This window comes from Capricornis sumatraensis, chromosome 4, assembly GCF_032405125.1.
Source record: "Capricornis sumatraensis isolate serow.1 chromosome 4, serow.2, whole genome shotgun sequence".
In the NCBI taxonomy this organism is placed as follows: domain Eukaryota; kingdom Metazoa; phylum Chordata; class Mammalia; order Artiodactyla; family Bovidae; genus Capricornis; species Capricornis sumatraensis.
Window position 1 is genome coordinate 71,222,838 of NC_091072.1, and position 15,532 is coordinate 71,238,369.

The following is a 15,532-nucleotide window of genomic DNA, read 5'->3' on the forward strand; positions in this document are numbered from 1 at the left end:
CTTTATAATTACATAACATTTTAAAAGTTTTTTTTTTTTTTTTTTTAGTTGTGGTTAAAAAAAACCAACACAAAAAAACTACACAATATAAAATTTACCACCTTGGTAACAACATGAGAAAATTTTAAATATAGCCTTTACATTTGATGCCACAGCTGTCTCTTCATAGTTCAACTCAGTACAAAGGTTACTTCTTCAATGAGGTCTCTCAATACAGAAGTAAAGTTGCTTTCCTACTCTTGGTCACTTTCTGTCTCATTACCTTAAAGCATTCTTCACTAACTGAAATATTTATGTTTATTAACTGTCTCCCCCTCCCCACGGAAGGGCTTCCCAGGTGGCTCATGGTAAAGAATTCTTGGGTTCTAACCCTGGGTGGGGAAGACGCCCTGGAGAAGGAAATGGCAATCCACTCCAGTATTCTTGCCTGGGAAATTTCATGGACATAAGAGCCTGGAGGGCTACAGTCCATGTGGTCTCAAAGAGTCAGATGTGACTTAGTGACTAAACAACAACAACCTCCTCCCCGCTAAAACTGTAAATTCTACCAGAGTAGGGAACTGGTATGTCTACTTTTCTTCCATGCCTAGTTCTTTGCACACAGTATGTTCTAAGTATTTGTTTAAATACTTTCTGAGTAATAAGTATAGTGCCTTTAATACCAAACAAGTTTCATATAGCTTATCTCATTTGATTATTACAACTCTGAGTAAAATGGGATTGTTCGCCCCACTATAAAGATACTCAAAAGAAAATGATAGAACTCTCCACCTCCATATACAGCAACACACAGAACAGAGACTATGGCTACGGTGATGCTATTCTAAGTGCCAAGAAGAAAATGCAACTACTCGACTGTTTGGAACACTGAATCACCTTGTGTAGCTGTCTCGGGTTTTCCCCCACTTTAAAAACGATTTAAAAAAGAAATTTTTTTTTTTTTTTTTGCCGTCCCTCAGGGCTTGCAGGATCTTTGTTCCATCCCCAAGGGTTGGAACTCGTGGCCCCTGCAGTGGAAGCGCGGAGTCCTCACCACTGGTAGGCCAGGGAATTCCCTTCCCCCGTTCTTTAAAAAAAACAAAACAAAACCAGCTTTATTGAGGTATATAAACTTGTCTTGTTTTTAAAGTGCGCTCTTTTGTAATAATCTAATTCTCTAGTATGAGAATACTTTGGATCTCCATTACTACAGGCACTTGTAAGCATTCCTTCTTTTTCTTTTTTTCCCCTTACACTCTGCAGTCGAACACGTGTAACCAGCGCCTCGGGAACTCGCTCAGCCTCCCACCCTAGCCCTGCCCACCGAAAGTCCCGCCCCTTCTTTTTCCGGAGCCCAGCCCCTCGGCTTCTTTCCGACCTGGCTCGGCGGATCTCGCCCTTCCTCCAACCCCTCTCTACATCTCGCGAGAAGTGAGAGCGCCTGGCCGGACGAGAGAAAAGTATCTGCTCCGCTGAGGGGGGAAAGAAGGAGCTGGAGATAGATTGTGGGACCGATCGCGGGCGGGCGGGAGGCGACGGAGCTACCAGAGGGTGAGTCCTGTTAACATTAACTAGTCCATGACCTGACGGGCGTCTCCCCGTCAACTCTGGTCAATTCCAGCGTCCCAGACCGGGGTCTCCCCTCCCAGTATGTGTTGGACGGGGGCGCTGAGGCGGTGGCCGGGCCCTGTCTGAGGAAGAGGGTGGGGCATGGACTAAGGCCGACCAATAAGAGAGAAGGAAGCTACGATTGGCGGCGACGAGCACTAATGGGAGGTCATCTTTACCTTGCGGAGTGACGCCCCTCTTCTCTCCCTCCTCCCGCCTCCTTCCTTTGGGGGGGGAAGGCGGGGCCAGAGGCCTGAAGTGTGGGGAGAACTTGGGGTAAGTAGCCCCGGGGGGCACAGGGCGTGGCAAGGAGAGGGGAGTTGAATCTTGAGGGAATGGAAGTCTAGTGGAGCCTGGAATGGGGTGGAATGGGAGAAAGGGGAAGGGTACTAAACTGGTTGAAGACGCTGGACTTTTCCAAAGAGTGGGGTTAGAGGCTTGGCATTGGAAGAGTTAGTGGTAATAGGCAGGAGGTACGGTTGAGTAGGTGAAAACATAGCATTTGGTTTTGCTGGGAAGATAGGGAGGAATAAGTGTAAGTGAGAGCGTGGCATTCCGATTGAATTATAAGAAAAACTATCAGGGACAAGATATCAGAGGAAAAGTATGGGTATGAAGAAAATTAAGTGCATGAGTTTAGGAAGATTTAATAGGGATGGGTGTAGTGGCCAAAAGGCATCACTTTGGGTAGGGTATGGGGGAATCCAGAGGGGTAGGAGAGGTATTTGGTTGGGAGACGGCTGATAATGGACAGGTGTTTAGCTTAGGTATCAGAAGAAGTCTGAGAAGTGATTTTAGAGCTTTTGGTGAATATGGCATCCAGTCTGGTAACCAGCCTGCAAGAAAGCTAGGATAGTGGTAAAGAGAAAAATAGAACACTTGCATCACTTCTACTCTGATTTCCTTTCTCCGTCTCTTCCTCTTCCCGACTTCATTTGTTCCTCAGCTCAGGGATGGGTGCTTGGGACTTCGGTGGCCAAGTCAAAGCCCCGTGGGGAGTTATATGTTGCTCTGAATTGCTTGTTATGTTCTCTGACTGGGGTGTTTACTGCCCAGGGCACCTCCTACCCAGATTCCCGCGTTGCTACTTTCCTGACTCTAAAGTTTGTTTTCTACTTACCAGAGGGTGTTTTAGTACCTCTGAGGGTTGTGTCATAGTAAGTGTAGTTTTGTGGGGGTACGCAGAGTTTTCTCCACAATCTCACTTGATTCCTATGTTTAAAAACTTTGCAGTAGTGTAAGTAATTCTTGCAGAGACATCGGTTTTTTAGGTATTCTAAGCACAGAAAAATGTACTATACTGAAGTTTGTTTTGTTAATTGTTTCTTTCCCACTTGAGTTGCTAAATGGATGGTTGCAGTTAGTTTTAGCTAGCTTATGTTTTGTGTGTTTTTTTTTAAGTGGTGTAAATAAAATGGACACGTATTTCAGGAAAGTGAAAAATTTTCAGTTTCTTCTTTTGTGTCCAGATCAGAACGCTAAAGATATGTCATAATATCTTGGGGGCAAGGGTTGGGGAAATCAAACACAATTTGTGCTTAAACATGGAGGATATAAGGTAAGTGGAGACTGTTGCGAAATGTAACATGTCAGTAATAAAAGAAGCTAAAGAAAAGTCTGGCAGCTATACTAAGTAGTCTTACCAGTTCTTAATTCTGTACAAAAAAGGGACAAGTCTTTGCCCTTTGTTTGATATTTATTATTTAATAATGAGGTAGTACAGTCAATTAATAACCTCTTTGCTGTTGCATAGATTTGTCTTTTACATTCCTTTTCTTCTTTTACTTTTGGAAGCAAAATGACATCTGAAATACTAGTAACAGTGTTATATGAAGAGAAACCAGAGTGTGTTGCTTCGTATTAACTTTTGGTTTTCAGCAACCATTTATCCTCCTGGCCAGGAACTTACCCCTACAGCACATTGAGACTAATTAATTACTGTCCTTATAGCATTAATTACTTAATTGGGTTCCAGTATTTCACATTCAGAGCATTGCTATTGTATATTCAGACATTTTCACAGTTTGCCTGGCAGTAGCACAAAGAAATATCCAATGAGAGGGCAAAGTTCCTTGTTTTATTCTTCCATTCTAGAATTTGTGATGGCTTTGACTTGAGCACTGTCTCATTAGTGTTACCACCTAGCAAAAGGCTAGAGAATAATAAACACTGCTCATCTTTAAACTTGTGGATCAAAGGGTACAACCTGTGATAGTTTCAGTGTTGTAACTTTTAAGCATTTTTGCTTACCATGGCTTTAAAATGTTGATAGATACCGTTGTATATCTCCGTTCTCTTCCCCGTCCCTTTCCTCTCCCTCTTTCTTCGCCTTTCCTTTCTTACTTCCAGTTCAAAATTAAATTTGTTTTTTCAACCAACTCTCAAACTGCTGCTTTAAGTCCCTGGCTCTGCCTGAACACAGCTGCTCTGAAATTCTCACAAGTTATTGTTTTGTACACGTCAAGAATGAGTTTTTCCTAGGCTGCAGTTGAAGGGAGTCAGTGATACAGCAGCCTCCTATCCATGTCTGAGAGGAGGAACCTTTTTGAAAGGAAGTTTTAGGTGGAGCAAATAGTATTGCCATATAAATGTCTAATAAAAACAGCTCTCTTTTTGAAACTAGTTGGCAGGCTGGCATACAATTGTCCCTTATCCCATGATAAAGGTACATAAGTTAAGGTGCATATGTTGTTTCTTTGAGAAAAACAAATGCAGCATTCATTTAAAAAGAAAAACATTATTTCTTTTGTTGTTGGTTTCTCTGATTGTGGTACTGTGATTTTAGAGTTCATGGGAGAAAGTCTTCCATTTCCAGAAACATGACAAAATGATTTTTAATATTCTTATTTTTGAATGTTGCCTTCCCCTAGCAGGCCTATTTTTAGGATCAAGTATATTCTTGAAATGTGGAAATACATCATTTTTGAATGTTTGGTGGATGATCTTTTAACTTCTGAATGCTGTAAGGAAGCGATCCCTACTTCATAGATACCCTGTTCCATTACTGGAGCTCTACTTTTAGAACATTCTTTACATTGTGGTGCTCTTTACTCCTGCCATCTGAAGCTACAATAAATAAACCTAATTTCTTGTCAACATGGTAGCCCTTCAGATGTTTGATGACAGTTATGTCCTGTTAAAACTTCTCTCTTGCTGGGGTAAATATCACATATTCTTTCAACCATTCCTTAAATTATGTTTAATAAAGTTCAGCCTCCTTGTCAACCTGCTTGAGTTTTTAGAATTTCTTATTTAGATCTGAATATAACATTTGATATAATCTGATCAATACAAAGTACAGGGGCAAGTAGGGCTTCTTTTTTCACTGCACTCAATAGTTCCTTTTTTAAAAAAACACACAACATTGATTTTATTTATTTATTTGGCTGTGTAGGGCCTTAGTTGTGTGAGCTCTTAGTTGCATCAGGTGGGATCTAGTTCCCTGACCAGGGATTACACCCAGGCCCCCTGCTTTGGGAGTGAGGAGTCTTAGCCACTGGACCACGAGGGAAGTCCCAATACCTCTGTTCTTAAAGCCTAAGATCCCATTAATTTATATAAGTAATTTTTAAATTTCAGTTGAGGAATTTGCATTTATCCCTGTCTACGTTTTATGTTTGAAATAAACTATAGCACTTGTGAAGAAAAAATGTACACATACATACACATATATATGTATATTGTTGTTTAGTTACTAAGTCGTGTCCAACTCTTTTGCGACCCGCATGGACTGTAGCCCACCAGGCTTCTCTGTCCATGGGATTTCCCAGGCAAGAATACTGGAGTGGGTTGTCATTTCCTTCTCCAGAGAATCTTCTGACCTAGGAATCGAACCTGTTGTTTCTTACATTGCAGGTGGGTTCTTTACCACCGAGGAAGCCCATATATGTAAATACATATTTAAATTGCAGTCTATTAGTATGGTGGTTTAAATTTGTCTTGCTATGTTCTGTAGGTAAAATGGTGCTTATAAATGAGATAAAACATCAGAAGACATCTCTAGGGACTAAAGACTTTATGTTGGTAGCCAACAACTTTCTTGTGTGTTAATTTTAGCCTGATAGTTGAATTTCTGTTTGAGCAATTTTAGCTGATAAATGCAATTTTAAAGCATCTTCCTCTTTTGGGGTTTTAATTTTTACTTTCATTTTTAGCAAATTGCAAATTCTGTATGGAAATGTTTGTGTGGAATAAAGTAGCATGCTGTTAGGGACAGAATACATTTTCTTCTGAATACATTCTCATCCATCTAAGACTGTAATTATGATTTCTCCTAGAAAGCAGAAATATGGACTTGATGACCCCTCAAAGTCCTTTCCGGCCCCAAAATTCATAAGTAGAGGCTCAGATCAAGGAACTTAGTATTGAAGAATCAAGAAGAAAAATAGAATGTAAAGAAAATGAAGTTGAAATGGTTCTACTGACCCAGTGGGAATGGATAAACAAAAAGCAAGGAACATAAATGACAAGAAATAATGATTCCTTTGAGCTGAAAGCAAAACAAAAGTCATCAACAACAAATATTTTGCATTGGGGTCATTTTATGTCTTAAAATATTTTATCATGACATTTTCTCTTCAGAATTTCCCTGGTGGACACTGTGTTGAAAGAATGTGGTTGGTTTTGTTTTTTTTTTTCTTCTGTTAAATCATAGTATTTTGTTTCCTTTGGTTCTCTTGTTTGTCCTTTTGTTGAGAAACTTAAGGGAAAAAAAAATCTGAATAATATATTCAATACCTGTATACAGTGAAGCAAATTTCAGTTCAGTTTTGAAAGTAAACATAAACTCCATGGCTTCCTTGGAGAGGAAGGATGAATGTTAAAATACAGGAGAAGGTTTTATGAAAAGACAAATTTACTATTCAGTTTTTAAAACTTTTTAAGCAGACATCTAGGAAAGATTCCCAACTAAACCAAAGGTGAGCTACTACAGTAGTGTCATGATGGAAAACAAAACTCATTACAAACTCACAACTTTGTTAGCTTCTTCTCATCTTTTGGTGAATTTAATCCTAAATGTTTTCATGTATTTGAAACCTGACTGTGCAAAAAGTTTCTCTAATTCAGTACTGCATTTATCCTTAATAAATATCAATTTGTGAAAGTCTAACAAGAGCCAAGATTTAGCTTGAGAAGTTACTTTGTGAGTTTATGTCTTGGGCTTCCCTGGAAATAGATTTGTTCTGCCATAGTCTCACCTCCTCACAAAACCCAACTTGTTTTCTTTGAGTGAAGTTATTTACTAATATCTTCTTATCTGGTATAGTGCTTCTTTCTGACCTAGCAGACAGAGATTTATGTTCTAAATTGGCCAGTTTTATTTGGGGCTTAAAATTTACCATGCAGGAGAAATATTACTTTTTTTCAGATTAAAAAATAGAGTATAACCATTCTTTTTGAAATAGGAATATGCCTGCCTTTATTATAAAAACAGGATGATTTATTGAATATAACACGATTGTTATAAATGATTTGTGTTACCAAGTTTCTTGCCGGTAATTTTTATTTCAGCTTTATCAAACTTAAATAAAACTAGGATTTAACATGATTTTTCTGGTGTTTCTGGTACTAATATGTCTTTCATAGCACCATTTAAGTTTTGGTCAAGCAGTAGTTTGCTAATATTTTACATATCTGTGTTAGGGACTTTTGAAAGTCATTGAACATTGCAGTACCCTAGATAGGTAACGGTGTTGCCGGTATGTGGACAGTATTAGAAAATAGATTTTTTTCTTGAGAACTTTTGAGAGTCTCCATGATTATCATTGTGGGATATTATAGCTATTTCCTATCTGGGACCAAACTCATACTCAGGTTTAATATTAAAGTCTATCAGATTTGTTGTTGTTTGCAGCCTGTTTAAGTCCATGAAGATTTAAAATTTATCCTTAAAGATCAGTGTTGGCCCTTTGATTGCTATTGCTTTGTTGTTTCAGGGAACACACTTTATCTGAAAATGAGTAGGAAAAAACCAAAACACAACACCAGATTTTTGACAGTCTACCAGTTTCCAGGAATTTTTTTACTTCTAAAATCTTATTGAGGCCAAGCATAGATAGGTATAATGTTCTCTAGTTGTTACTATGGAGAAGGCAATGACACCCCACTCCAGTACTCTTGCCTGGAAAATCCCATGGACGGAGGGCCTGGTGGGCTGCAGTCCATGGGGTCGCTAAGAGCTGGACACAACTGAACGACTTCACTTTCACTTTTCACTTTCATGCATTGGAGAAGGAAATGGCAGACCACTCCAGTACTCTTGCCTGGAGAATCCCAGGGACGGGGGAGCCTGATGGGCTGCCGTCTCTGGGGTCACACAGAGTCAGACGTGACTGAAGCGACTTAGCAGCAGCAGCAGCAGCAGTTGTTACTAACTCCGCTTCCTGCTATCACTTTAGCAAGTTACTTCTTCTTTGTTTTTGCTTTATTAACCTTCCTGAGAGTAGCTCAGAATAGTTTCTTGAATCCTCCAAAAGCCTGGAGAGGCTTTTAAAAAGTTCTAGTCTAATTAATTGCCTGTATGAAGCTGCTTCCATATAGCTTCTAAGCTTTGACCATGTGTTGCCTAACTTATGATTCAGCCTAATTCTCACTCCCATCTGTTTTCAGTCATTTGCTACAAAACTATTTGGTCTATTTAAACTGGCTCCTTTTTTTGAAACCTGTCGCTGCATGTCTGAGCCTGAAATCCAGAAATTAATTTTAACCTTCTCTTTGATCAATTCAGGGCACTCTACTGTTTATTTCTCAAACTGTGGGTCTCAAACTGCTTTTGGTCTTAGTACCCACTCCTCTATACTCTTAAAAATTATTGAGGACTCCAGAGAGTTTTTGCTTATTGTAATTGTATTACTTGTATTTACCATATTAGAAGTTAAAATGGAGAAAAATTTAAAATCCTTTATGTACTTATTTTAAAATAACAGTATAAATGTATCTATAGTTTTAAAAAGTTGGGGAGAAGAACATCAAATGTCTGGCTGATAGAAAACATCTGTATTCTCATATCTGCTTCTGCATTCAATCTGTTAACAATATGTTGTTTGGTTGAAGTATCTGAAGAAAACCTGTGCTTACACAGATATGTAATAGGAAAAGAAAAGATTCTTTTCAGATAACTGTTGATAATCTTTCTTCTTTGATACTACATCAAAATCTGAAAAGTGATAGCTTCTTAAAAGTAGGCTGTTGTATAGAATCTGATACCACATCTGTGAACTTTTAACACCCAGTCTTATGTTGCGCCTTAAACAGGTCTTTTGCCCATGTATGTTCTGAATACCCATGAACCCTCTGAAAGGGTCTCAAGGACCTGTAAGGATCCCTCGAGCCCTGTTTGAGAACCACACTTGAAAAATACAGCTGTTTATCATGTAGGAGGAATATCCATCCATCTTAATGCTTCTCAAAGGGTGGGTTACTGACCATGTGCATCCAAATTATGCAGGGTGTTTTTTAAAGTGTCGATTTTTGGACAACAAAGCCAAGAGAATCCAGGGGGCCCGGGGATCTGTATTTTTACAGTGTCTGCATGAATATGCTAAAGATTGAGAACTGTGGAGATAGCTTAATCATATTTTAAGAAAATCTATTTTCTAAATTTTAAGAAGTCAAATAAAAAAATTGGTACTTGAATAGTCCTAATATAAGTCTTTATTATCAAGCAGTCTGACATTTGTCATATTTGGGATATCTTAACCTTGTATTTTAATTAATAATAGTTATCATAATACCAGAAGCTTGCAAACTAAGGCCTCTTGGTAAATACGTTAGGCTTTGAAGTCATGAGGTCTCTGTTATAACTACAGCTCTGCCACTGCAGCACAAAAGTAGCTAGCCAGAGACAACATGCAGAGAATAAGCATGGCTGTGTTCTCATAAAACTGTTTATGGACACTAAAATTTAAATTTCATAAAATTTTCATGTCACAAAATTTTCTTTCTTTGTTTTTTTCCAGCACTTTGTTTTTTAAAAGCACTCATAGCTGTGGACCAGAAGAGACCGAGTGGCAGGCTGGGTTTGGCCTATGGGCTGGAGTTTGCCAGTCCTTGATGCATACTGTGACTGGTTTATGAGTTTATAAGTTATTATGATAAAACATACTTATTGTTAAAGCCATAAGCATTATTTAATTTTCCTAGACAAAAATAATGCTCCAAGAGACTGTAGTCCCTCACAGTCATGTTTCTGGACATTCATTTATATAAGAAACACTTGTGTGTAAACTTGGAAATGTGCTATTCAGTTGAAAGTAGTCATACAATATGCAAGTTACCATACAACTTTCAGGTATTACAGAAAGATACAGTGTCCATTTTTATATCTTCTTTGGGATGTGTGAGAAGAGGTTACTAGGATTTAGTCCAACTTCAACTACTTGACTCATCTTTTGCCAATTTTTTTTTTTAATTCTCTACCTCAGTTTTCCAATTTGTTAGCGAAGTGCCTTTTAAAAGGCTAATTAAGTTTATAGAAGTATACATGCTTTTTATGTAATCCTTTTGGGGCATTTGGTTTACCTGCTAATGAAATAATGTGTTAAACTGTTGTTATGCTAAATAATACAGTGGAAAATGAACCCAGATTTTATGAACAGAAATTTCCCTTCCTAAATAATCTACTGTCTAGTTAAACTTGTCTTCTGTGGTGTCTGGGGTTAACATACCTTCACTATAGTCTCATATGTTTATCGGAGTCTTTTCCTTAAGTCAGTGTTCTAGGTGTAATTCGAGTCACAGCAACACAGTATCCTACTGTGTGGAGAATAAAATGTTGAGACTGCTGTGGTGGACCCCTTCAGTGTTTGTGCTCTTTGCTTAGCAGTGGCTAAATTATCTTAGAATCTGAAACTTAGTAACCAGAGTTATGTTCTTAGAAGAGAACTGTGTATAATTTTTTTTCTTTTCAGTATCATAGGGGCACAGAGCCTGTAGAGCTCTGTTTGGGTGTCTAAATGTTTTCGCTTGTTTGTAGCTCACTGAAAGACATTCGGTACCTTGATTTCAGCTCTGTTCCCTTTGTGATTAATGGTTGGGCAATTTCTAGGTGTTTTAATATAAGTACTACTTTTTATTGTTAGGCAGCATTCGTGGGTTTCTGAAAATGTATCCTTGAGGGTAACAAAGAAGGAATTATCTTGAAATGCTTGATTTACCCTGTGTATCAATCTGAGTTTCTACCACATCTATTTCTATTGATATATGATGCTGTTAGTTTGTATTTTTAGAAAGCTTTTTTGGTAGTCCATTTTGAACTTATCAGTTGATTCTGTGGTTCTGTTGCTTTGTAGTGTAGAGTGAACAGCTTTGTATGATTTTTAAATACTGTACTGTTAGTGATTTAGAATAGTCTAGCAGATACAAGCCTTAAAAAAAAAAAACTCAGACACTCTTTAGTTGTGCAAATCAGTATTCTTTTTGTTATTAAATTATATTATTATTTGATTAATAGAAGCAATCTATGATCATTGTAAAGACTTTGGGAAACACTGCAGGTAGAAAGAAGAAAATACTATCATCTAGACTACTACTGTCCAGAGATAACCATTGTTAACATTTGATGTTATTTCCCTCATCTTGTTCTGTGCTTATTGTTTTGTTTGCTCTTTTATAGATTTGGAATTATGGTGCATGTGAAGTTTGTATCCTAGTTAATGTATAGCACTTAATGTATAGCATTTTCTCATGTTGTTAAATAGCTTTGAGAAATGTTATTATTAACAACTTATATATATTGTAAGACAGTGTTTCAATTTATGTTTTTCCATCCTTTGTAAATATTTTGTTTAATTCCTTTTCCTTTTTTTGTTTTAAATATGACTGTGGTGAACATTTTCATATATAGATTATCCATGTTTCTGGCTTTAGCCTCAGAATAAAGTCCCAAAAGAAGAATTATTTGTTCAAAGGATATAAAACATTTTAAGACACTTAATATAAACATTGCCAGATTGCTTTCCAGAAAGACTGTCCAAATAATGTACTCCCCAAAGTCTCATGTTAAGGTTCCCTCTCTGCTGCATCCTTGATTAGCAAGCATTCTTTTATACTTGAAAATGTATCTTAAAATATGTGGTCTAGGTTTTGTTTTCAAGGGTCAATTAACTTGAGGAATACCTCTCTTCTCCCTATTTTTAACACTCTCTAAGCAAAAACTGTAGAACTTCTTCTATGTTATTTGTATGATAAGAACATAGAATTGATTGGGTGTAGTCACATAAAGTTCCTTAGGCACAAGGTTATTGTAAATATGTATTTAAGATAATGTCTTAAATATATATTGCTTTAACTACATAAATAATCTACATCGCAGTTGTCTTATGAACCCAGCAGCTTTCTGCAAAACTTGGAAAGATAAGTGTAAAATTTCAGCAAAGTATACTTGAATATTGACTTCAGATTAAATTAATAAACATGTATTGAACATCAACTGTGTTAAGAAAGGAAAGGCTTCCAGAAGTTTTAAGCTGGATTCTATATTCTACCCCATTTTCCTTAGGTCACAGATAACACAGCCATTTCGTTTTTATTCATGAAACTAAGTAGTCCACTCCTTGTTACTAACACATTACCATTGCATTTCTTTTATAGCAATTATCTGCTATTAATGTGAAATTATTTTTGTGTTTGTTTCATCTTTGTAGACTCTTAAGTAAGCACTATGAGGGCAAGTATTTTGTCTGACTCATTGTTGAGTTTTAGAGCCTAGAATGTGTGTTAGGCACTGAATAAAGGTGTTCAGTGAATTAATGAATTTTTTAATTTTAAAAGTAAATTTAATGTATAAATTTACTTTTTGATCCCAAAGATGAATCTTAGTTACTAGTTTCATACATCTCATTGTCAAATATTTTACCAAGACATAACCATCTCTTTTGTGCTCATGTATACTCTGCAATTGCTAGCAAAATAATCTGATAAATGATCTTAAGGAATAGAAGAAATAAGAGATCTAATATGTATACTGATCAACCTATGACTAATTGAACTTGTAAATTAAGCCATCATTCTTATCTTAACTTGGCATGTTTCATGCTAGATAATAGGATTCTTTGCCTGGCTAAACTTTAGTCAGGCTCCTGAAACTTCTTTTAGGCCCATCTCCCTTGTAAAATTGAATTTTAGCAAGAACCTTGCTAAGTCAGTTTACCAAAAACCCCTTCCCCCTCAAAATCTGTTAACCCTCACATCTGATTAGGTTCTTCATCCTCTACCATCCCTCAAGTGATGTCTGATCACCTTGGCCTGTCTTCAGGAAGAATCTTGTTAGGTTAGTTTAACCAGACTCTTCCTTATCCCTTGTGTTTCCTCTTGGTAATTTTCTAGTCACTGACCCCCACCCTATACTTGGCTATAAATTCCCACTCACTGATGATATATTCAAAACTGAGCCCAGTTATGTACTGAAGTCTCTTAGCTTCTGTTGCAATGCTCCTAAATAAAATCTGTGTTTTTTTTGTTTGTTTTCTTTTTTTTTTATTTTTATTTTTTAATTTTAAAATCTTTAATTCTTACATGTGTCCCCAAACATGAACCCCCCTCCCCTCCCTCCCCATAACATCTCAGTGGGTCATCCCCATGCACCAACCCCAAGCAAGCTGTATCCTGCGTCAGACATGGACTGGCGTAAAATCTGTTTTTTACTGCTTTAACTACTGTCTGGTAGTATAGTCACTAAGTCGTGTCTGACTCTTGCGACCCCATGGACTGTAACCTGCCAGGCTCCTCTGGGATTTTCCAGGCAAGAATACTGGAGTGGGTTGTCATTTCCTCCTCCAGAGGATCTTCCCGACCCAGGGATTGAACCCGGATCTCCTGCATTACGAGGGAAGCCCTAACTACTGTCTGGTTTGGGTTTTTTTCACACAGATGAAAGATTCTTTTTTTGCAAAGGACTATTGTCTTTATTTTTATGTCTACTTTGCCTGGCACTTAGTAGTTTCTTAGTAATGTTTTTGAATGAATACATGATAGTTAGTCTGAACTCCTTCTAGATTTTCATGAATCTTTGATGTTTATGGTGTATATGCCCTTCTCATTTTTTTGTACTTAGCAATATCTGCTTTTTGTTATTAGGAACCTAAAACAGGCCCTTGGGTGTGTTTGTATGTGGCTTTTATTCCTTACCATGGCTTGTATTGCTTACCTAAAGTTGGGGCATCTTATTAACATCTGTTGGTTACTAAAGAAATGATTATATTACCACCAGTTCCAGAGAACTGACTTTGTAGACTTCAGTGACAAACTCCATCCTCATTCTATTTAAAAAAAGAATAGAAAGATATACATATGTATACTTATGTATATACATTTTAGGGTATATTTCTGGCTCTGACAAAATTATGTAAGAAAGATTGTATTAAATGACCCCAGTCATTAAAAATCATTCTCTAAACCTAGGATTTTCTTCACTTTTTTCTCTGTCAGCATTCAAATAACTTTCTCTCTTTTAAGTGAATACCAGTTTTTATCATTCGTGCATTGTGGTGAATCTGAGTGTGTGAGCCTTTTTCTTGGCCCCTAGGACAGCCCTTTTTTGCATCTTTGTTTTCCTGTTTGAGATCTCCATTGAGAGCGTTTCACTTTTCCTTGGAAATGTTTCTAAATATGTGTATCCTCTGTCTGTTATTTATTGCTTAGTTCTGTAAAATGCTTGAGTTTCATCCTGAAGAATAGATTGAGAAACAGACCACAGACTTGAGTGCCATGCCTGGACACGTGATCTACTTGTCAAGCAGTACAGTTACAGATGGGCTGTGAGTTAAATTCTAGTGAATGACAGCATCATCATTCAAGAGTTCACCTTTTGTCTCAGTCTTTGTACTACAGAAATGTGTTGCTGTTTGTTTTTTGAGAGGGCATCAGTTTGACCTTTCATAATTAGAGATTTAAGTATCAAAGAGGAATAAGCAGTGGCATTCTTTATGTGCAGCAGTTGATACAGCAGATTGGGAATGAAAGAGAAATTTTTTAAAGGATGCTAACTGGAAATTCTTTTTTAAGTGGGGAGACAGATTATTATTGTAGTTAAATATTTCTGAGAGATATCACTTTAAAGCTAAAAGCAAGAATGATGGAAATGAAAAGAGGCAAGAGACTGAGGGAATGAATTGTAGGGGGATTTCCCTGGCAATCCAATGGTTAGACTCCATGCTTCCAGTGCAGGCGGCGTTGGTTCGATCCTTGGTCAGGAAACTAAGATCCCACATGTGTTGTGTCGCAGCCCAAAAAGAAGAAGGAGAATTGTAGGTATTTAAGAGAGAGGGCCTTCTTCCTCCCATTGTGGTCTCCCTTTGGTGAAAATGGCCAAACAAAAGCCAGCAAAATGGGAAGGAAGCAGGAAATCCTAGTTAGTGACTGTCAAATTTGAGTATTTAAGAGGCGTGAGAATTCTTGCTTCTGTTACATTTTAATGCTTTTCCCCCAAACTTATTTTGCCCTTTTCCCCACTTTTAGAAAATCATAGTTTTTCATCTCTATTTTTTAGTAAGGGTACAATGAAATAAAACTTGAAAACCATATATTGTGATGTGACTGTGCAAAATCAAAAATTTTGAATTCTGTGGTTTGAGGAAAACCATTCCAGTACTGTCCCATTCCTCAGCTAAGACCCTTTTTTCCCTCTAAATCAGTAGAAAACTGAGAAAACTTAGCCTCCGAAAACAACCAAGGTAAAAAATTAGGAATCCTGCCTGGTTCTTTATGTTATATCTATTCTAGACCTTGTAGTTTGCTTCCTAGTTAAAAATATGTTAGAGGAACTTGTTGGAATAAAATTCTCCTTTAGTGATTATATTAAGAAAGCAGATTCTGGGACTAAGAAGTAGAATTATCTCTAGCATAGCAGTTGTTAGGGATTTTTCTGGAGATCAATTGCTTTCCAGAAATGTTCTGAGTTTTCAGCCATAGTGGCATTGGTCTTTGCATTTATTTACGGATATATATT